General features: G+C 42.5%; 1 protein-coding gene across 1 annotated transcript in view; it reads right to left on the bottom strand.

The window, feature by feature from the left end:
* Window positions 1–22,776, bottom strand: part of PCGF3 (polycomb group ring finger 3) — a 48,123-nt gene extending 25,347 nt beyond the window's left edge. Inside the window, exon 1 of the mRNA XM_066616734.1 lies at window positions 22,565–22,776. The gene's annotated coding sequence lies outside the window, so the exon portion shown is untranslated. The remainder of the gene's footprint in view (window positions 1–22,564) is intronic.
* Window positions 22,777–23,225: the final 449 nt, after the last annotated feature.

The following is a 23,225-nucleotide window of genomic DNA, read 5'->3' as shown; positions in this document are numbered from 1 at the left end:
GTCTTGTTGGCAATTTTAGACTGCAAAATCCTAGAGGGCAGGACTTGTCCTTTTCTTCTGACTTGCAAAAACTCAGTATACATCAATGGTACCCTTTCCCTATTGGCTGCTTTTATTTTTCCAGAGATAGAGGAGAATACTACAAACACATGATGCAAAAGAGAAAGCAAGAACACTGAGCAAAAAGCAGGCAGAGAAAGGACAGTGTATCAAGTTGTTCATGTCAATATCCCCTCTAATTCAATTTGCTATATTTCCTTTTCGAGTTAGATTGATTAGTTTCACTTGCCTGTGTAAGAGATGTTTTTCATGGGTACAATCAAACCAAAATTAAACACTTTGTTTTAAAAACCCAGTGATTTTTTTCTATACAAGAGATTTTTCCTTGTTTTATACTTTCCAGTTATTTCAGTGGGAAAGGGCATTGCTTTCACTGAATCATGCCCTAAGTTTGTAATGTTAATCAGACAGCCACAAACATCTCTGTGGACGCATTCATGTTTGCCTGAGAGTGTTCATCTTTCAAGAATACCCAAAATGAGGTTATAGGGGGGGAGGGAATGGAGCACTACAGAAATCTAGCATTAAAGCCATATTGACTCAAAAAAATTATATTTTGATGTCGTATTTCAGCACTTCCACAGCACAAAGAGTTGCCAGATGATCAAAAGAACTTTGATTGATTTTTTAAAAATCTCTGGTCCATTTGCCAGAATAGAGTGTTGAAGACCCAAACTTGACCTGATGCGGATTTTTTGGAATAAAAGTTAGTTGTACGCATGGCATACAGACTGAGGGCCCAATCATAACCAACTTTCCACCATCATTGGAGATGCAGCACAGCCCCTTGGTAATAGAACAAATGTTCCCTTACCTTGAGGAAGCCTCCATGACTACCCCCATTCCACCACAGGACGAAGCACATACCCTGTTGGTACAGCTGCATCAGTGCTAGACAGTTGGATAGGATTAGGCCCTGAATCTCCATGTCCCTGAAGTCACATGCAGCACACCATATCACTCATGCATGTGAGGCCACAGCATGAATATATATGCAGTCCTCCATAACTGCTATACGCAGGTTCTTGAGAGCCACAAGAAGTGGAACAAATAAAAAAAAGGAGGCAGTAAGAGCATGGAAATGTGGGACAGCTGTGGGGACTGCCCTCACACAGAGATGATTCAGACATAAAGAAAGAATGATTTAATCATGATGTCAAAGCAATCATCAAAACAAACCATATTCTGCAAACAATAAACCAGGATCTGAAACTACAGTTTGAAGTTGGGTTGTAAATGGTAAATTGGGGTTGGCATTACACATCCAAACTGATAAATCATAGTTTGCGACATGAGGGGGTCACCTTTTGTGGATTCTCTAAGAAGGCAGAGGATGTGGGCAACAAGAAAAACCATGGTTTGCTTGTTCTTCCAGAATGCAAAGGATGGTTTGCTGTCTCAACTGCAGTTAGCACAAACCACAGTCTGGCACTGCGTCTATATCTGATTATTATCTTCCCTTCATGGCTACTCTACCTGTATTGGAGCTCTAGCACAGACTGACCAGGTGTACACCATGACTCCTATCACTACTTCTTACTTATACCTGCTTGTCAGCCAAGACTGGCTCCCAAAGCAGCTCACAAGCATTAAAATGCATCAAAGAGATTATACACAACTTCTAACATCATAGGCAGTCATATAAATCCATTGTAAAAACAACCACCACCCACAAGCCAGAGTAAGGTAATGACTTTATTGATACCAACTAAAAAGTCACAAAGTGCAGTAATGTCTCCCTTAATGCTGTAAGTTGCTTACAATGCTCTTTGCCCTGGGTATGACCAATAGCCAATGAGAACAGTGCATTCCAGGTAGCACAGTGCTGACCAGCACTCAATTTCTGCCTAACTGTCAACTATGCCTCTACATTTCTGTTTCACACTCTAGACTTTTGGGAAGAAACATATCCCCTGCACTATTGGAGGTATTGCTGTAGTTAGTTGCAAGACTTTGGGTTTTCCAGTATACTTAGGTCAAACTGAATTGACAGCCCAACATCCAGCATGATGAAGAGCTCTGGAGAACCCAAAAATGTGCTGCTCACTGCTGTGTGACTTAAGGTGGTCCCAATAAAGATATTACCCCTACTTTGGTTTACCTAACACTAGAGTTAATTAAAAGCAAAAAGACAATTAAAACACACAGAAACTTTTGACACCAACAAATAAAACACTTATGTCTAGTCCTCAAGGTCTCCAAGATAAAGTTTGCCCTCAGTTCCACCTTCTTTTAGCCTCTGCTGAAGGCAGAAGATAGCAACATCCACTGGAGAGGACAGCAATGTCCAAATTCTCACATCAGTCTTGCTGACGCTTCTGCTATGGCTATAACTCCTTTGTCACTAGTTCACAGGGCTCTGCTTCTCAACTTACATTTACCCTATCCAGATATAAGAATTTTGGAAATCAAAAGTTGGCAACTCTATCCACACATGTACCAGTCTAAGCAGGAATCAGTGCTCTTTTTTCCTTTTAAAACTGTTAGCCTGGCTTAATTTCTAAAGGCCCTAAAAATAATTAAAAGCTTCTGGGTACACATGACTGTTCCAGAAGAAAGCTTTGACGCAATAAAAGTTCTTGCTTTCAACACTTAAAACCCAACGAATTTAACAAAAAAAAAAAATAGGCCCCAGCATTACATTTGAAGGCAATGTGAGTTAAGAAATGCACTTAAGTAATGTGTACTTAAGGCCGCAATCCTAACCCATTTTCCAGCACTGACATAAGAGCAATGCAGCTCCGAGATAAGGGAACAAACATTCCCTTACTTTGAGGAGACCACTGTGAGTGTCACCCAACTGCAGGATGCAGCACACATCCCATTGGCACAGCTATGCCAGTGCTGGAAAGTGGGTTAGGATTGTGCCCTAAGTGAGTTAAGCGCAGAATAGGCCAGAAGCCTCTGCTGTAAGGCAATTTACTACATCCTTTGCACATAGTTTAATCAAGCTAGTTTCTTCAAGGTCAATTCATGTTAGGAGCCCCTGTGTTGCTAACCTGATAACCCCCCCCTCACATGTGCACACACACATTTGAACACCTTTTCCAAAGTAGCACACTGAAGAAACTTCTGACAAACTTATCTGGATTAAAAAAAAGAAGGCCTGAACTGGATAATTACTCATTAGAATAGTAATCCTGATAAATGCTTTCAGCCAATTGGCTCTTTTTGGCTTGCTTCCTTCAAAATTAGCACTTCAAAAGGTGCTAGCAGAATAGGGTACAGCCAACTTTACCTTTCAAATCCTTCTAACAGAAGCAATAAAGGTGAGGAATGGGAGGAATGGGTGACCTCATCCTGCACGTGAGACTAGTTTACAAAGCAAGACACCTTGGCCAGCCAGTCTCTAGCTTTTTCAATCAACTTGTGACTTTCTAATTCATGAAAATTGTCCTGGAAAGAGATGAGAAAACACAAAAAGCTTTAACCTAGGACAAGGTTGTGAACCAGGCTGGAAAACGCCAAGTTCGAGAATTCTCAACCAAAACATCTCTCATCACATCAGTACCTATAAAACTTTTACCAAAGGCCCACTTCACACTTCCTACAGAAAGAACTTGTAATATTAAGTGGAGAATCTTGGAGCATTCCGTGCCCCTAACTGACAACAGTAACAAACAGTTCTGAATCAACCTAAAGCAAAGACTCATGGAGAGAACAGTCATTCCTGCTACCCTAGAAAGTGCAGCTCTGTAAGAGAACTAGAGAGCTGAACATAGAATCATTATTGGGAAATCTTGACAGTTAACCTGGCATAAAACCAATGTATTTATATTCATAGTATAGACACATCCAAAGACCCACACTTTCACACAGCCTTTAAAAACACTACTTCCTTCCAAAGCACAAAAAATACGCAAGTATAGTTACTTACAGTGTTGCAAGGCTTCAAAAGTTAAAGCACCGACTCATTAAAGACTGTATTAAACTGATTATTAATGTCCTTCAGTGGGAATATATTAGTAATACATGGGGATTTCTATTCAAGTTGTAAGACACATAATTATGCTAGAACTTAATAGAAGGAGCAGGTTTTCATTAAACAGCTGGAATACTTTGTAAATGAGGAATAGGATCCTTGTTGTGAAATTGCTGAACGGGCGTTTTGTATCCCAGGATTTCATACTGAGTTAATATCTTGAGGATTAAACCAATTGAAAATAATTGTTTAAAAACTATTAGACCTAGAAGATCCAAAAAGAAGCGAGGGAGAGTCCAATCCAAGAAGCGGACACCATTAGTTTTGCTATTAGGTCATAACAGAGGTTCTGGTTTGTGTACAAGTTCTAGAACATGTACAAGATCTAAAACCTTGTTGGAGTCATACTTCATCACAACCTTATGGAGGAAAGTCACACAGTAGGAGGGTCTCACACTCTCTTGAACAGCTCATGTTTTATGTCTAGCTTTTAGCTAGAAATATGGTCCCTAGCACGACATATTTCTAGTGACCCATAAATCCTTGGTCCCTGCACTTACCCAGAGTAACTGGGTATTTTCCAGATACCAGCACTAGGTTCCCCACAAATGGGCAAGTACAAACAAGAGCATCCTTGTCTTGGTCTTAAGTAACCTAGATTTGATAATTATGACCTGTTTGGAAAAGTGGAGCCCACCTGGCCTCTCCATCTCATTCCTTTACCTAAACAGACAGGTTTGCTGCCCAATTGACTGGGCATGCCTATCTCTAGGCAGACTAGCTTCCCCAAACAAGCGATAATGTCACCAATTCAGAAATACACATGGTTGGTAGATAAAGGAATTTCAAACAAACAATAAGAAGGCACCAGAAGGATTTTCCAGTGAATTCATCACATATTTACCAGTGGCCTTATTGATTAATACAAAAAAGTATTCATCCCTACCACTAAAAGCAGCATAATACCCATACATCTCTGTGTGTGTGTGTGTGCGTGTGCGTGCGTGCACAAACTGCATGGCGGACTAACATTTCAAGTTAAAACTAGAGCTTTCCCACATCTGAGAACAGCCAGCCTGGTTTTCCCAAACATACCTTAGACAAAACAAAAGCTTCAGATGGTAAAGCTCAGGTGGACACCCCAGGAATCCTAAGAAAATGACTACAAGGAAGAACAACTTCCAAAACTACTGATCAACAGAAGCAAGGGAATACACAGAATCACCTAGATCACAGTGTTGAGATTTCTGGACAAAAACAAGAGAAAGTAAAAGAAGTCTAATCCACACTTTGGTCTCATCTCATTCAAGGTAAACACATACACCTAGCTAAATGGAAAGGTAGGCAGGCAGGCGGGGGAACACTTCGTATTAACAGCTGCTTACACCACTTGAGAGGCCTGCCTCACAGCCTCAATACAGATGTTTCATTAGCCATCTCCTAACTAGGCTAGAAGGCTGGTTCACTCACCCTCTCCTTCCTCCTCTCACCCTTGTGGATAACCACTTTCCCCCACTACCATCACATTTGCACCAATGACCACTAGGGTTAACACTGACTAGGGGAAGCTTTAAACAGGGTTTGCAAAGCATTTTTAAACTCTGGTTTTGAATGATTAGTGCCAGTACAGGTGCAACAGTAAGGAAGGGAGTGGGGGAATTCAAACTGGCAGGGGAGAAAAGAATATGCATGCCTGTGGCATGCTGTCACTTTCCTGAACATAAGGAAATCACTAGCATTATTTCAGCATCAGGTCTCACTTTGAGAGAACAAAATAAGGAGTACTGTAATCTTCAAAGAGAAGGTTAAAATAAATTTCCCTACTACCCCTCCAACTATCCCCTGTTTATTAAGGCAATAATCTTACAGCACAATCCTAGGCATGTTTACTCAGAAGCAGGCACCACCAAATTCAATGGGACTTGCTCCCAGGTAACTGTGCATAGGATTACAGCATACATTATGGGGGGGGGGGGGGAGAGGAACATCTTGTTAATGGCAGAGTAGACTACCCTTCAGCTTGGCACTGTAGTAAGAGTTTTAGTTCAACATTTGCTTAAAACTGCAGTCATAAAACAATGCAAATGAAAATACAAAGCAACCATCTTCACAATGGAGAAATCAAAGTGAAAGAAAACAACTACTGCAGCCAGATTTAGATCAAAGTATCTCCAATGCAGGAGAGTGTACAGAATTCCAAATTCAGAACCCATTACTTCTGCTTTAAAATGTGTGGGGGGGGAGGGGTGGTTAAGTCAAAAGATGTGATCACGTGCAATTTGGCACTAAAAAACAAACTGTAAAGCAGAAGTAACTGCAGTGGAAAACCATTGCAGGCAAGTTAGACAAACATTCAAATATGCTTAGTGGAAAGTGTGTGGACCAATATGCTTAAGATTGCAGTTCTAAGTACACTTATTGCAGGTATGAGAAAAGTCACTCAGCGGTTTGGCAGTGACAAAATTCCCTTCAGTCAGCCACGTAAAATAGTTACTTCTTTCAGGCCATCCAATTGTAGATGGGCTAGTTCAAAGGTAGACTTATTTGCAAGGCTGCGCTCAACAGAAGAAATTTCTGTGGAAATTAGCAGAAATTACTTCCAATCACAGTGCTGGTCGACTAAAGCAAGTTACTTAAACCCAGTCGGGAATATATTTCTACATTTTAGAATGTTATTGCTAGAATGTACTTAGAATATCAGCATTAGGCTGCCTTTCACTTTAGGATAAATTGGTTCCTAGGCAGGAGGAGAAAAGTTTTTGCTCTCAATTCCCAGTTGATCAACTTTGCATGAATTTAGTCCAATTAAACTTTACACCTATATGAGACGCCATGGCTGCTGCAGTTTAGCTCTTAAAATTCTGGTTGCAAGTCCTTACAATACAGGATCACACACAATTTTTGGAAGAGACTAGGAAATCAGTTTTTTTTAACATAATATAATTAAGGTGTGTATTTCCAGTTTATGTCAACTGAATTTTAAAAATTTGATTATACAAAACAAAATCTAACTAAACAAAGGAGGCTAAGGCACATTTAGGCACTTTTAAGCAAAACCGATAACAAGAGATGTTTCAGCGAATGTTGAATTCATCCCCTAAAAGTTAATAAGACCTGAAGTGTAACTTTGGCAGAATCACACTCGATTCAAATCTTATGGAAATTAGATTTTAAAATGTCATAATTTGTTTCCCTACTGGAGAAGACCAACTACCTTTTAAACCCAGATGCCTACAATTTGCAAAGTATTTATTCATCTCAGTACAGGGCTAGAGCCTAAAATGGTCAGAAAAATCAATGATGGGATCTTGGAACTGATTTTTTTTTTCAGCCTGGCTATTAAGTCATATGAAGTTCACAGCAGAGACAAGAAAGATCTAAAAGAAAACATGCTAATCTGAGACTTGCTTTCATAAAACCTTCACAGGGCTTGCTCTTCACAGGGCTTGCTCAAGTCTCAAACAAAGAGGATTGAAGTGAAGTGGGAGTGAGGTTACCCCAGGGCAGCTCCACACACCCTGTCACAAATATACTTGCTGCAGGTACACAGATAAGGTGTGAATAAGGGAGACATACAAACAAACTACTTTGTACATATGAAATACCGCTCTAATCAAGGCTGCCAGACACACACACTGATGTTCAAGGATACACATCTATCACTCTTTTACATGCTTGCTGCAAAAGTTTGCTGTCATGGATTACTCCCCACCAACCCACCCTTGTAATCTCAGCTCTCCCCCTTCCTTTTCCAGTCATAACCCTGGTTTTGCGCAACATGCACAGATGCAAACCCAGCTTCCTCATGACTGCCAACCCACTTTAAACCTTGGTTTCACTCTCTAGTATGCAAGGAACCTGCATTTGGTCAGCATCAGGCCTGAACCTAATCATTCTCTGTTTTCAAAAGTAGTGTTTATTCATTTCATTCATTATTCAGTTTATTCATTTAAACTTCAAAATCTGTTGCTCTTTTCAGTTAATTTTGGATTGGGGGGGTAAGAAAGGTGTCATATCCCTCCACAGGATCAATGCATATTGGGGAGTTGCACCTATTTAATTTCTATCCACCACCTTACCTTTGTGTCAGTTAATCTACACCTGTTTTGCTTGTTAATGGCAAATTGTTGGCATCCTTCAGTCTCGGAAGACTATGGTATAGTCTGAATAGTGTTCTGGAACAGAGTGTCCTCTCCAGTGTGCAAAGCCTGGGTAAAGTAGATATGGAGGATAGACTGTTACCCATGCAGCAAATCCCCCCTCTCCACTTCACTGAAATGGTCCAATGGAAAGGCAGAAGCCAATACGGTTGGTTCCAGCGACGTCGCAGGAGTTGCCAGAACATGACTGTGTTCAGCCGTGAACTGCCTCAGGGACTCCGGCTCCAGATTTTGCCTCGAGGTTGACTCCTGAAGCCTTTTCCATAACTGGATGTAGCCACAAGGCAGTGGAGGTTTGGGATCAGAGTTTTCCTTCTCTCAGATGAGCTGCCTTCCCAGGCTAACGAGTCCCATCTACCCGGTGGCAAAAGCACCTCAGTGAAGAAAAAAGTTACTGTTCTAAGGCTGCATAAGAAGAATACTCTTGAATGCTCTCTTATTTAAGAGACATAAAATGTACAAAAGCATCTTCTCCCTGACTCCCAGACTCTAAAGCTATAATTCAAAGGTCACTATTGAGGCAGTAAGTCCCACTGAACACAGTGAAACATACTTTCGAGTAGACATGCATGGGTTGTACTATCAGGATGGAACTCAAAGACAACAAAATGGGTGTTCTCTCCCACTAAGATGACTGACCTCTCCTTGCTCCCATATATGTATTGTCCTTAAGAAAAGCTTCAATGCAAGGCTCAATATGAAAGATGTGAAATCAGTGCTACTGCAGAAAGATAACATGGACAAAGAGGTTGCTTTGTGTATGATTTTGTAACCAAAGACACATGAAGAAATTATTTTGCTTTAGGTTGGCCAATGACAAGCCCTTTGCCAAGTGTGCTTGTCGTCCCCCCTTCCCCCCCCCCCCGTTTTCTGGCTTGTATTATCCAACCACCACTTCCTGTGTTTTAAAAAATAGTGTATGTTTTAAGCCTTCACTGGTAGATCGCTGGTTGATTTTTTTTACCGTGAGCCTTGCGCCAGTCCTCCTGGTCCCCTGGTTACATACTATTTTTGTATTCATGTTGGCAGCAAAATCTACCATTTTTGTCTGAGGCAAAGGGGAGGGTAGGAGGGAGGCACAGGCACCAGCTTCCTTCCAAATCATCACACCCCTATGTTATGTTCTCTCTTCTCTTCCCATAATGTGTTATGAAAATAGATGACGAATCACTACATTGTGCATTTCTCCATCTCTACTTCACGATATTGTCTGCCACGGGGAGGGAAGCAAAAGAGAAGAAATGAATCACAAGATGCAATTATACATCTACATGCTATGGAGAGGGGGGACTCGATTCAAGATTTCCATTTTCAGCAGCAGCAAGATGCAGTTGTCAGCACATCTGGTTCTGTCCTAAGCCTAATATTTTAATTGAATTTCCACACCTCCCGTCATCTTATTAATATGTAAACAATATACTGCTTTCAACCAAAAAGAATCCACAAAGCAGTTTACATAGCTAAATAAATGGTTTCCTGTTCCAAAAGGCCTCACAGTTTAACAGCCCAGTCCTGAGCTGCCCAACACCCAAAGCTGCTGCAGCGCCAAAAATGGCTGCCGCTGCATACTGAGTAAACCTGGGCAGTGCTGGCGGCTCCTCTGGAGAAGAGAACTTTTGTACCCTTTCCCCGGGTAAGGTGAGCAATGGGGAAAGGGTTTCCCCTGCAACCCTTTCCCCTGCAACCCTGCAATGGGGCAGCCAGTGCAGCTGATGAAGCAGTGGTCCAGCTTCGTCTAGCCCCCGTAACCACTCAAACCACCAGATTCTGAACCAATTGCAGTTTCAGAACTGTTTTAGAGGGTAGCCCCCATATAGAGCGTGTTGCAGTAGTCCAGTTTTGAAGTTACTAAAGCATGGGTCATCGTAGCCAGGTTCAAATGACTCAAGTATGGTCTCAGTTGATGCACCAGCCTAAACTGGATGAACGCATGTTTAGCAACTGCTACCACTTGGTTCTCCACAGAGAACTGAGAGTTCAGGAGAACTCCCAAGCTGTGCATCCATTCTTTCAAGGGAAGTGCAACCCTGTTCAAAGTGGGTAGATAATTCAGTACCTGCATTGAGGATTTCTTGACCAGGAGAACCTCTGTCTTTTCAGGATTCAGTTTCAGTTTATTGGCTTTCATCCCTAATTGCAAACAGAATAGCTGACTACCCACCTAAGTAAAGGTGGTAGTAGGGTGCCTGAATATACTTCATTCACTGTAATGCTAAAAACCTTCACACCTAATTAGGAAATGCTAGAAAAAACAACTGAGATAAGGAGTGCCACTGTGCAAAGTTACTGTTTGCATATCACCTTATCTAGTGCCAAGCTGAATATTGGGTTGGCCCACTGAGCAAGTTATTTCCTCCATGTTGGCAATGGTAGCCAGAAAAAAGTCCACGCAAACTTTGCCCACATGGGCTAGGATTAGGGTGGTGGGATTTGATGGGTTAGGGCAGTGATTTTCACCCTTTTTCATCTCACGGCACACTGACGGCATTAAAATTTTCAAGGCACACCACCAGCTTTTTGACAATTGAAAAGGCACACCTGCTGCCAGTGGGGAGCTCATATCCCCCATTGGCCCTACTAATAAATGACCTTCCCCCAAATTCCTGTGGCACACCTGTGGACCACTCGTAAGACACCAGTGAGCCATGGCACAGTGGCTGAAAATGGTTGGATTAGGATAAGGGTTCCCAAACTGTGAGCTGTGGTTCCCGGGGGAGTCATGGAATCTTCATGCAAAACCTGTCACCCGATACAATGTATAGGATAGCAGCCCTAATGGGGAGCTACAGCCAATGGCTCAGTAAGTGAAGAGAGCCGTCAGTCAAAAAAAGTTTGGGAACCACGCTTTTTCATAGAACTTTTGGTAACATACTGCGGAAATGTGTCAAGTATCCACAGAAAGCACTCATTCTACAAACTGGCTAAGCCAACCAATGCTAAGTGTTTCTGATAAAGTCTACAAAAACAACAAAAATTCTTACATTTTGATTCCCCGCCAGCCAGGGCATCTTCATTTATAAAACTAGGAAAGGATGCTTGCATTCTGCAAATACTTATTTAAGTTTCTGACTGCTCCTGAAGCGTCCCTATTCCCCAAAGCCAAGTCTGAAGAGGAAACACACACTCCCTTTCACGGGTGGCTTGGTATGGCACTTCACAATGAACCAGAGGCCTTCAAAACCACTGTTTAAAGATCATGAGCCCTTTTGGGACACGGAGCCATTTATAGTCATTTGATTTTCTCTATAAACTTCCCTGTGAACCTTTTTTTCTGAAAAGCAGTATTATATTAATAGAGTCCAGGAACTTTAGTATACATCTAGTACAATACACATCAATGACTGGAAACATTTTAACATAGCATATTTCTACCACTCATCCACCTCCCCCCTCCAAAAAAAGCAGAGGGACTGAAATTGTACACCAAATGGTTACATTACTCCAGAGGTAGCAAAGAAGATTAAATGCAGCCTACGCATATTCCAAGGCAGCCCAATTGCCAGGAACATCTGAAAAGGAAGGCATTTATAAGTCTCTCTTTAGCAATGGGGACACGAGTGAACGTGAAAATAGAATGCTTCCAGACTACACCAAATGCTGAAATATGGTTCACTTAAGTCACACCAATAACTAGAAAAGTCTGAAAATCTAGTCTTGCTATGTCCAATGTCATGAAGCTCACCTCATATAAGAAGTCAGCATTTTAGTACGGTATAAGCCTACAACACCCGGTATTCCCAGGCAGTCTCCCATCCAAGTACTAACCAGGCCTGACCCTGCTTAGCTTCTGAGATCAGACAAGGTTGAACAATTTTAATACGGAGAAAGCCAAGCCACAGATCATGGGACAGAATGCTATGGTATGGGAATACCATTGGCTCCTCAGGCTTGGATTTAAGAAAAAGTCTTTCCCAGTAGCAACTAGAAATCCAGATACTGTATATGCTTGCAGAATGCAAGCATCACTTACTAGCCATTCAACTGCCCCATCACAGAAAATTGCATCTATCAAAAGCCATTTCTGCCCAATGTTACATATTGTTACACAACAGGGACCAAATGTATACACCTCTGGGCCGGGCAAAAATGAGTTAACATGCAGTAGGATCAAATCAAAACTACAGGTTTGGAAAGCTGAACAGCTACAGCTAATGAGAGGATACAATTTGACACGGAGAAGTGCATGGGAGGTCAATGCTTTACCCATTCCACACCCCCTTTTAACCTACAACCCCTTCTGCCCAGCCTCCAGTCACTTATCCCCAGTCATGCATGTTTGCACAGCACAGGGAAAATTGGCTAGGGTGAGGAGGCTGCAGTGGAAAAGCAGGAGGTAAAAGGAAGAATAAAGCTACTTCTGCCACTTTTCTTCTTTAAATCATACCCTCCTCACATCACTCTACAGCTTTTAGCAGAGGCTCAGGTTCCCAGAATATGTAGTTCTGCTCTCAAATAAAAGAGCAACTGTTGCAGAATCTCACATACTTTCTATCTCAAAAACAAAAACAAAAACACTGTATCTAAAAATTAGATTTCGACCAGTAAAGTGCATTACTGATTCCATTATTAGACCCATCATAAGATCAGCCCCACTGGATCAGGCCATAAGACCATCTAGTCCACCTTTCTGTATCTCACAGTGGCCCACCAAATGCCCCAATTAGCTTAATTGGTAAGCTAATGCAAATCCAGAGTCCCTGAAGATGCAAATTTTCAAAAAACAAGAATCAGTCCAAATTTAGCTACACTCCTCAATTAAATTGAGCTGCTTTCTAAAAGCCCATTTTCCCCTTGATATCCATCACCTCATCATAATATGGAGCAATTGGCCAAGTTTATCAAAAACCAGTTTGCCCAAAAAATTCCCTTGTCCTAGTTTAGCAAGGACAGCATACGATTTGGCCAATTGTTTAACAGTAGAAAAATTACAAGAATTCAATCCCTTTTTGGAGTAAAAAAAAACTTTTGCTAATTTTTTCAGATTGTCTGGAACAGCGTTTCTCAAACTGTGGGTTGGGACCCACTCATGAGTCATGTGGGTCCCCATTCATTTCAATATTTTATTTTTAAGATATTAGACTTGATGCTACCAAGGTATATGACTGCATTTGGGGAACTGTTACAGACCTGTACTTTGAACAGGCTATTCTGTAAATGTTTTTAACAATGATAGAAAATGGGACATTCCTGGGTACATGAGGGTAGGATTGCAGCAAACTGGAGCAATTGCACATTACCACAGAATGCTTGCTAGGAAGTAACACCAGAATCAAACAGTCGAACAATCTCTGAACAATTTGTTTATATCTTGCTGCTTCACTAGAGAAGACTGTGCTTTGTTTATGTGTAGCACTTTAAGACAAGAAAGTTAGCAGTAACTGTAAGCTAAATTCAAGTGACATGAGTAATCAACCACCTCACATAGGTGCAAAATTCATGTGGGTAAAACTGTTTAACCCCGATTACATATTACTACCACTTCTAGGACTGCTACCCTCCAAAGACATGGACTAAATGGTAAGCAGCAACTTCCTTATAAAGCTAGTATGATCAACTACTCTGATCAAAAAGTTAGCAAAGGCCTTCAACACCTTTCTTATGATGTAAGGCTATGGCACTTGGAGCTTCTTAGCTGAGAAAAAAAGAAACACTCCAGGGCAGTGTTTCTCAAACTGTGGGTTGGGACCCACTAGGTGGGTCACAAACCCATTTCAGGTGGGTCCCCATTCATTTCAATATTTTACTTTTAATATATTAAACTTGATGCTACCATGATATGTGACTGCATCTGGGGAAACGTTACAGACTTGTACTTTTAACAAGCTACTATGTATATTCTTTGAACAATAACTGTCAATGGAACTTACTCCTGGGTAAGTGTGAGTAGGATTGCAGCCTAGGATAGTTAAAAATGTTCCTGCTTGATGATGTCACTTCTGATCATGACATCACTTTCAGTGGGTCCTGATAGATTCTCATTCTGAAAAGTGGGTCCAGGTGCTAAATGTGTGAGAACCACTGCTCCAGGGAGCTCAGGGTAGTGTACACAGTTTCTTCCCTCCTTCTATCTTCACAACAACCTCGTGATGTAGATGAGGCTGAGTGACAGTGACTGGTCTAAGGTCATCCAGGATTAAAGACGACATGATTAAGACCTACAAAATTATGCAGGATGTGGAGAGAGTAGATAGAGACAAGCTTTTCTCCCTCTTTCACAATACAAGAACCAGGGATCATTCATTGAAACTGACTGACAGGAGATTTCGGACAGACAAAGGAGGTACTTCTTCAAATAGCAGGTTGGTGGAATTTGCTGCCACAAGATGCAGGGATAGCCAAAAGGGGATAGGGCAAAGTCATGGTCTGTCAAAGTCAAATCCATCAATGGTGACCAATCATAAGAGTTATGCGCTACCTCCAAGTTCAGCAGCAGTGTACCCCTGAACACCAGTTGGAAGGGAGCAATAGTGGAAGAGAAATATGCCTCTCCTGGTTTCCCAGAGACAGCGGATGGACCAGGATGCTGAACCAGCAGGGCTTTTCTAATGCTTCTGACGAATGGATCAAATGGAACAGTGTCCTTACTTATAAAACACATATGGTACATTTCTAGATTCAGAACCCTTACCTTGACAACCTTATATCTAATCACATGACATTTGTGCACTTTTCCCAAGGGAAGGACTGGAGTTTTCAGATACTTACATTAGCACATCACTGTTTAAAAATTGCACATCATCATTTTCAGAGCAGCCTTGCCAGGTAAGTCGGTGGTTTTACCAAACTACCTCATGGTACCACTAACCTACGAATAGAACAAGTTGGCAGATCTGGCAAACTAATAACCCAAAACAGACATTCCTGACTCCCAGTGAGAGTCTTCACAAGGTTAAACTACGGGTATTAAGTGTGGTTGCAAAAAAAAAAAAAAAAAAAGTGATGCACTTTTTTAGAATGTGCTTCGTCAAATAAAATTCCATTAAGTAGAAAAGCAGCACCAGACAATGCTAAATGGTGATGGCCATTCGCTGAATTAGAAGTAAAAAAAATGGAGGCACATAAGATGTCAGCAACAAGGTGGTTAAGTTTTGCTGTTGCACCAATGGCACAACTTTCAGGAGGAGGAAGCCCAAATCTCAGTAAACAGCCTTAAGCTCTACGTTACAAAGCAAAGGCTTGGATGCGAACCCTTGAGTAGCATCATATGAATCCCTCCCACCTTTTGGCAGTACTGGGTACATGCAGCACAGACCAACTTCACACACTACGTCTGCCTATGATTATACTTGATTAATAGCCTTGGCAGCAGTTTCTGCTTCAGAGTCCTTCTACTCAGAGCTCCCATTGTTGGCTCAAGTATGCAGAATGGCATGCATGGCCCCAAATTTTATTTTATCAAAGACATGCAAAATGGAAAAACAACTGCAAAAGACTGTAATAACTAGGAGGTCAAGCACTGGATTCATCCAAATTGTCTAATGGCCCTTTAGAGCAGTAATGCAGGATCCTGTTTTGCATCAGACTGTATCCAATACTGCACAACAGTCCAAGGCTTCCACATGCATTTTGCTGGTCTAGTGGTTCTATTCTCCACAGATGTTACAACCCTAATTGGTAACTAAGCAATGAGTAACAGAGCCACTTTGAGAAGGTATGAGAAGGGGAAAAAGACAAGCCTCTAATCCTCAAGCCCACTGCCATAGCTTCTCATCCTCTTATTATATCTCTGGGGCTTGGAAAACCTTTGCTCCGTTTCAGAGTGGTTGACTTGCATAGCATCATAGGGAGCATTTAAACTGAAGTTGAAATATACCGGGTAGTCAATAATAAATCACTCAAGTTCTCTGTATTTTGACCAAATGGGTGGTCAATCTGTGAAAAGGGTGTCGTGCCACAGCCAGCTGTGGTTTATAGCAGTCCTGAACAGGATAACACAGCCCCATGTGACTGGCAATGGCACAGAGCCAGGCTTACACTCCTACCAGCTTCCTAGTTCAGTGGACTAGAGGCAAACCAACCTCAAGGTTTAAGCGGGGAGGGGGGGAGGAACCTGCATGGATACTTTAGTGTGCAACAGAGACACTATCCTTTTGATCTTGACTTCCAGTACTGCGCCCACCTCTAGACTAGCCCATGAAGGCAACAAACATTCAAGCATGACAACAGTTTTGCACGGAAAACAATTCCATGTAAAAACAGGACACAAGTTCATATGAAACCAAGCATAAATCACACCTCAGGGTGGGTTTGCATCTAGGTTTTGCTGGCAGGAACATATCTAGCAGATATAGATCTCTATCGTACGTACACGCAGGCAACATAATAGTACTCTTCATGCAGAAAATTTCTCACATTTTCTCACAATATTTCTTACAGTAAGCGGGTCTTACTGCTGAAAACACTTCCAAAAACTGTTGCTGCATTTCTCTGGATGACAAGGTAATAATTTGCCTCTACAGCAACAAGTAGCAACTTACTTAAGACCAGTTTCATTTACACTGAACTTTACATTACATTCAGTAAAACAGACAGGAGGCAGACTTGCTTTAATCTCAAGGGGAAGAGAACACAGCAAAGTGAAATAAGCGTATCCATGCACATTTCCTTTGATACAGATTGTCTGACACAGTAAGACAAACCTCTTGTAAGACATACTGAAAAAAAACAGGATCATGATGATCTTCACAACTTGCACAATTCTAAAAAGTTGCTGTCATTATTAGAAGGTTGGTCTTAACTTTCAGCAATGAAATCATCTGTCATTCACACAGGTCATGTCTGAAGGGATAATAAAAGGTATTTGTTCACAGTAGCTGAACCACACATCTGCAAGAACAGCATTCATTCCTTGTCAAAGCAGTGAGAGATTTAAAAAAATATTATGACAAGGTTAAGGACAACAACAAAAAAGTTGCAACAGTCTGGGGATTGGTTTGGGGGGGGGGTGCAAGAAGATGATGCTCTTTTTCCTCTTATCTTTTTGAAGAATGAGAATACTAGATGGAGGCAAGTTGCAACCGCCCACTACAAGCATGGGCACAGCTGATCAAGAGGCTGGCCAGTTTAAGAGGGAAGACAGGGACAGATTATAGTACAGGGGGCTCCCTTATGTTAGGGTCAGGGACTGGAAAACTTATAGCAAGACTGTGCATAAAGGAGAACTTTCTCCCATAAGAAATAATGTAAATAAAACTCATCTCCATGTCCTATAGTGTACTTATCTGGGGAATTTCTCTCAAAAGAAACAATGCAATAAGGTAGGAATACAGATTGCAGAGAATGATATGCAGTCCCGAACATGGAAAAACTCATAAATTTCCCATATTCTAGTAGCAACCCATAACACCTCCTCCCATTTTGAACCAGTACTGGTTTTAATGATCCTCGCACTGAATACTAAGTAAATATGAGTTTTAAAAAACATTTTCACATCGTACATGCTCTTTGAAACATTTGTACATAAACTAACTCTAAAACATTACTAATAATCATGGTTTGCTGAAAGGCATTCTGTACGCAGAGCATCTCCCACACCTCGCTGTTTCCAAGCAAAATTATTTGAACTCCACCCCACATAAAACCTTCTTCTAATACATTACAGAACTGTAAATAAAATTAGTACTTCATCCCCATTTCAGCAATGTTGTCCTTTCATGTTCTTTTAAGAGGATGGAGTGGGGAGGAAAGGACGAGCATGCAGGTGTGGCAATGGTATGCCAAATGTAAAGAACTTAAGTGCAGGGAATTTTTATGTCTAGTTCCTCAAACACTGAGGACTTAAACATAAGGAAGTATAAGAACAAGAGACGTATAATGGGGACCCCCGTGCACACTCAACAAAACCAAGTTACAGAGCTTTTTTCTGAACTGTACCTCTGCAATCTGCTGTTAGGAGGTTACACACTTGAATGTGCCTCCATATTTTACCAAAAAAAGCTTCCTGCAACAGAAAACTAGAATTTCAGGGACAAGCTTTCCGCACAACCTTCTTCCTTGCAAACAGCTTTCTAAAAGTAAGAAGTCTGAAATCTCTTTACACAAAAGAAAATGATAGAATTCCAGTTAGTCCCACTTCAGTTTGCCAGGAGAAATGGGGGGCAGGGAAATGGGGGGCAGCTTCTTAAAATACTCTCACATATAAAAGCTCCTTGCAAGCAATAAATAAGCACATCAATTAGAGGCACTTTTGAATGCATCACCATATATATATATACACATACACACAGTATGTTCATATACATGTACAAAATCATTTGTATTGCTAACACCTGGGAAACTAGAGCTTGCTTTTCTTTAATATGCAACTGCTGAAAAACCTGTGTTACTCACCCTGAATCTTAAGGATAATGCAGGCAAGGAACAGGCATTTTATTATTACTTTTTCAAGAAAAAAATTGACAGAGTTTTAAAGCCAGAGCCTTTTCATTTCCATATTGCAATATTCTTACACCAAACAATCTTGCTTCACAAAAAAGTAGTGGTTTGCAGCCCAATTCTTATAAACAACTGAGCAAACAGTTACCCTATAAGGTACAAGCAAGACTTCACACGCTCAAACTGCTGGGCCACTGCTGTTGGTTGACCTAAAATACTGTCCTGGAAAGGGAACATGTCAACCACAATGCACCAATAGCCCATTCCTCATACAGCAATTTCACACAAATGCCTTTCACAGGTGAAACATGGGCAGATCAGAAGCATAGAGGAGATGGACTAGGGGCAGAATTCAGTTACTTATTTAGGCACCATCTCACCTAACTTTTGGCCATCACAGAGCCAGCAATGCTTGAATAAACCTGAATACCTGAAATATGATAGTAACTGGTTGTAATGGGAGTTCAGCTAACAGGCAGCATTACAACACAGACCTGTCCTACTTTCTCATCCAGATGGATGTCCCTACAGCTGCATCAGTACAAGCCACTCTCTATGCCAATCACAGCTACACAAAAATAGGGTACCCACATTGGGCACTTCATGCCACAGTGAAAACCAGCGCTGCAATCAAACGTGTGCAGTTTTTCAAGAATGCACTGTATTAAAACTTGTCATTTAGTTTTGCTGGTTTAAGATCAGAAGTTTTTTGTCTGCATGAAATTTACATGAGCCATTCCCAATGCAGAAGCAGGAGCTCCATGTCTAAGATCAGATAACCCAATTTAACATGTCTATTTAAGCAACTTCAGCCTTCAGCAGAGGCACTGTATACTCATCTTAAAGTACACACTTTACACTTAAGGCAGGGCTGGTCAACCCTCAGCACACCATGTGCCACTTTTTATGTACAGAATCTTCAATGTACCACTCCAATTCAATATTGCTTTTAGTGATTACCATGATAGCTAAACAGAGCCTCCAAGTTCAAGGGCAGTATATCTTCACGTGCCAGAAGGTACAGAGCAAGAAACATGGGAGCGCTGTTGCCAATTTGGTGCTTTCCAAAGACATCTGGCTGGCTGCTGCTGAGGCCAGAAAGGCAGCCTGCATGGACCATTAGCCCAGCCCACTGGGACATGTTCCAAGGTCCATAAAAGGTGTGTTCATTGCCCTTCTGCACAGCACAGCCCCCCTCTGCCTGCCCACTCTCTTATCCTCAACAATGATCTTAACAGATCTCTTTGCAGATGATTTTTCCTGAAGATGGTATCTCTGCCCAGCTTGGCGACCCCATATTGCTGTTCTCATTGCACTGCCCCACTTGGCCCCCACAACCTTCTGCAGCCCACCTCTTGCCTCTTCACCACTCCACCAATTCCAGCCTTCTCAAGTAAGCAAGTGACCTGCCAGTTAGCGGAATGCAGCTCACCAGCACCTTCTCTCTCCTGTCCATCATTCTTTTCCTGCCTTTCTCCCCATTTTCCAACCAGAGCAGGAATGGCTGCCCTAAGTGGGCCCACTGCAGAATTAGAAACTTGGGGACATACTGTGTTTTGAATTTCTTCAGTAACTATGGTCAGAAAAGGGCTTCAATGACAATCCTTTATATCAGGAAAAAATAAAATAAAAGCAAGTGGGCTGTAACTGGTAGTTTTCAAAGTATGGTCCAAGGATCCTTAGGATTTTTAACCAACAGATCAGAACTGAGAAGCCACCTTCCTTGAATAACAACTCGCCCATTACTACCAATGTTCTCCTAAAAGGCACAGCCACCATTGAGGAGGGGGCAAGAAAAAGACCAAAGGGAATTTTAGTTTGCACGGGTACAAGGCCTGTCCAGTACTTGACAAGAACTGGTTCTATACCAGAAAATACACCACAGAAACTTCTGCAATACACAGACACTCCCTGGCAGAAAAGTTACTGAAGAAAGGGTTCTTTGGAAGTTTGAAAACCACAGGATTAGATAATTCTGGGCTGATACCACTGCAGTTAGCTTCATTTCTACACTAAGTATATTCTAGCAAACTTAAATTGGGATGACTTCACAAGCTACAACAGAAATGGGTACAGGTTTCTGTGGCTCCTACATGGAGGAAAAAAGACACAAGCAATGACCTCACACATTATGCAGGTAGAAGCAAATGCTTGCTATATGCGGTATTAACATTCACAACTTTCTATGATATGAAGTGTACAATTGCTTATGACTTAGCAAAAAGCTTCTCACTTATCAATAAAGTTTTCTACACTGCATACACCTTTCAATAATGGCAAACATCACCAGAGGTTAGAAGCAAAATAAAGCTTATGAGTCAGGGGTTCACAAAAAGATGCATTTCAGCTTAGTGTATTAGTGTACACTAAAACATATAATTGATTTGATATGCATTCAAAGACTGAATTAAGAATATGGAGTACTTCAAGGATAAGCAGTTATATAAAGCTGGGCATCCCTTGTAGCTTCAAGATCAAGTACACATTTTCATTCAGTAGTACATTCATTTACAGTACAAATAGTGAAATTAGAAACTATGCTTGTAAGAAGATTTAGGGCAATCTGGAGAGTTTGAAATTCTACTTGTAACTACGAAGATGTGTCTATTCAACAACACCAGATTCTAACCAGCACAGCAACACAAAACTTAAACAGCGAATGAAGTGATTTAATATATCTGAAATGAAATAAATCTGAAGCAGCAAAAGTGTGTTTCCAACAATTGGACGCTCTCCCCAAGGCTACGAACAAAGATCTCAAGTTCACAAATACAAATTGTCTCAGGTAAATCAGTCTTCACTTTCACAAACATATCTAGATTTGTAAAGGGCACCCATTGCAGAAAAACAGAGCCACTTGGGGGGGGGGGGAGATGAGTTTCTGAAACCAAGTGCCTTAACTCTCATCTGAAGTAGTAGATCACTCATCTGAACTCTGGGTTCGAACAACTTTTCCCAAGAACGTCTCTTCCACACCACTAAAACCAAAGGAACATATATAATATAAACTATTAAAGAGCATTTGGCTAATTCTCTGAGAATTATCTTCCTTGATGGCAACAATAAAGCACTCCCAGAATTACCAATTGCTGGGCAATAGATTGCATAATGTCACTTCTTTACAGACAGGAGCATAGACACCTGAGGCCAGCAACACTCTTAAAGCCCAGGCTGCTAACAACGTGGGCAGGCTGCAAGTTGGCTACTCCTGAGCCAAGACTTCAGCAAACCAACTTCAGTCTCCTAACTGCAGAAACCTGAAATCGTGCCACAGTTGACCAACACACACACACACACACACACACCCTGAACAAATCGCTTCCTTTCTTCTTTTCAAGACCCATAAACTTGCTTATAGCTGGCTTACACATCAGACAAGCACAGGCAGTGGGCACTGCCACACAAGGCACAGATCTGCACAAACCCTTAGTCACCATGCAAGAGAGATTCCTCTTTGGCAGAACTTGGGGGCGGAGAGGGGGCTGGTGGTGGTGAGAAAGCCTGTAAAATTAATTGGAGCTTTTTAAAAGCAGAGGGTGGGAGTCCTCAGTGGGGAAAGATCTAGGTGGTTTCTGGAAGAGCCAAGCACCCAAGTGGTGGGGGGGGAGAGAAGTCAAGAGAAGCATGAGGGGAGGGAAGGAAGCTATAATGGGAGGCTACAATTTGGGGGGAGTCAGGGAAAGTCTCCAACTCTGAGCCACCCTTTCCCTGGGGGGCATTTGCTGCAGCCACAGAAAGTTACAGAGCAGGAGAGACACACACCCTCTAAGACCACCCCCCAAATTTTACACACACCTCCCCCCCTCCCCCCAAAAGAGAGGGGGACCCCAGCAGGGGGTCAAAGAGGGGAGGAGGAAGGCTCTGGCCCCAGACAGCCCTGGCACAGCCACCTGCCCCCCTCCCCATAAGTGTCCCTGCCTTTCAAGGCAAGCAGGAGGCGCCCCCCACCCACCTGGCCCAGTGCGTGCAGAGCCAGCCAGCCTGGGCCTCTGCACCGGGGTGAATGGAGGGGCAGGGAGAGGAAGGCAGAGGAGAGAAAGACACTGACCTGGCTGGGAGGAGGAGGAGGAGGGGAGGAGGAAGCAGCAGCAGCAGCAGCAGCAGCAACGAGGACGGCGCTGGCCACGCGGGTGGGGAGGTGGGGAGGGCGCCCGTTCCCCTCACACTCTCGGGAGGGGGGTCTTGGGGGGGTCTCTTTTTTTATTCCTCAGACAACCCGCAGTAGGTTACAAGGGGGAAAAAAATTATTCCGGTCGGGAGTTAGTACAACAAAGAGGCGGAAATAGCCGAGCGGAGCCGAGCGCACCCGAGCGGGGGCGCCGCGGACCGGGAGCATGCGCACTCGGGCCGACAGAACGAACGCACCGCCTCTCAGCGCCCCCTCCCCTCCCCGAACGGCGCTGCTGCTACTGAGCAGCCAAGTCCTTGAGAACGGGCCAGTCATAGACGGCAGCGAGGTGTGGTTAGAGCCGCGGGGATAGAACGAGGAGGGGGCGTGGCCTTGCTGGGGTGGCACGAGCTGCTGTGAGAGGGGTAGAAGTGGCGGTTGAAGCGAGGGAACGGGGGGGGAAGAGGGCAACGGTTTTTGCCCTCCTCGTGCGCGCACACACGCACACACCTTCCGTTTCCATGACAACGCTGCTGCTTCTGCTAGCCCAGGGCATGGCTCTCCCCCCCCCCCGCCTCTCGCGCCTGACTCCATGTCGTTG

The sequence above is a fragment of the Tiliqua scincoides genome, chromosome 2 (assembly GCF_035046505.1).
Source record: "Tiliqua scincoides isolate rTilSci1 chromosome 2, rTilSci1.hap2, whole genome shotgun sequence".
Taxonomy (NCBI): domain Eukaryota; kingdom Metazoa; phylum Chordata; class Lepidosauria; order Squamata; family Scincidae; genus Tiliqua; species Tiliqua scincoides.
This window is presented reverse-complemented; position numbering and strand designations above follow the sequence as displayed.